General features: G+C 62.4%; 1 protein-coding gene across 1 annotated transcript in view; it reads right to left on the bottom strand.

The window, feature by feature from the left end:
• Nucleotides 1-234, bottom strand: part of LOC104499813 (phosphatidylinositol 3-kinase regulatory subunit beta-like) — a gene marked incomplete at its 3' end in the record, with an annotated part of 10012 nt that overhangs the window by 8489 nt on the left and 1289 nt on the right. The gene's annotated exons all lie outside the window — the stretch shown is intronic.

Raw genomic sequence — 234 nt, forward strand, 5'->3', positions numbered from 1 at the left:
TGGGCAGGGAGGGACGGGGAGGACACAGGACTGCCAGCCAGCAGTGTGCTCTGCTGCCCAACAGCTTCTGCTCCTCCCTTGCACACCAGCGAGAGGCCTTCTGCAAGGCACGGGAAAGCAAAGCACGGCTAACACCCCAATTTGCTGCCTTGGAGCACCCGGGGGCTGTTGAGCCCCTGCCACAGGGTTTATGTGCCTGGGAGCAAAGAGGAGGCAACTGACGCCACTCAACGG

The sequence above is a fragment of the Buceros rhinoceros genome, unplaced genomic scaffold, assembly GCF_000710305.1.
Source record: "Buceros rhinoceros silvestris isolate BGI_N320 unplaced genomic scaffold, ASM71030v1 scaffold23299, whole genome shotgun sequence".
Classification (NCBI taxonomy): domain Eukaryota; kingdom Metazoa; phylum Chordata; class Aves; order Bucerotiformes; family Bucerotidae; genus Buceros; species Buceros rhinoceros.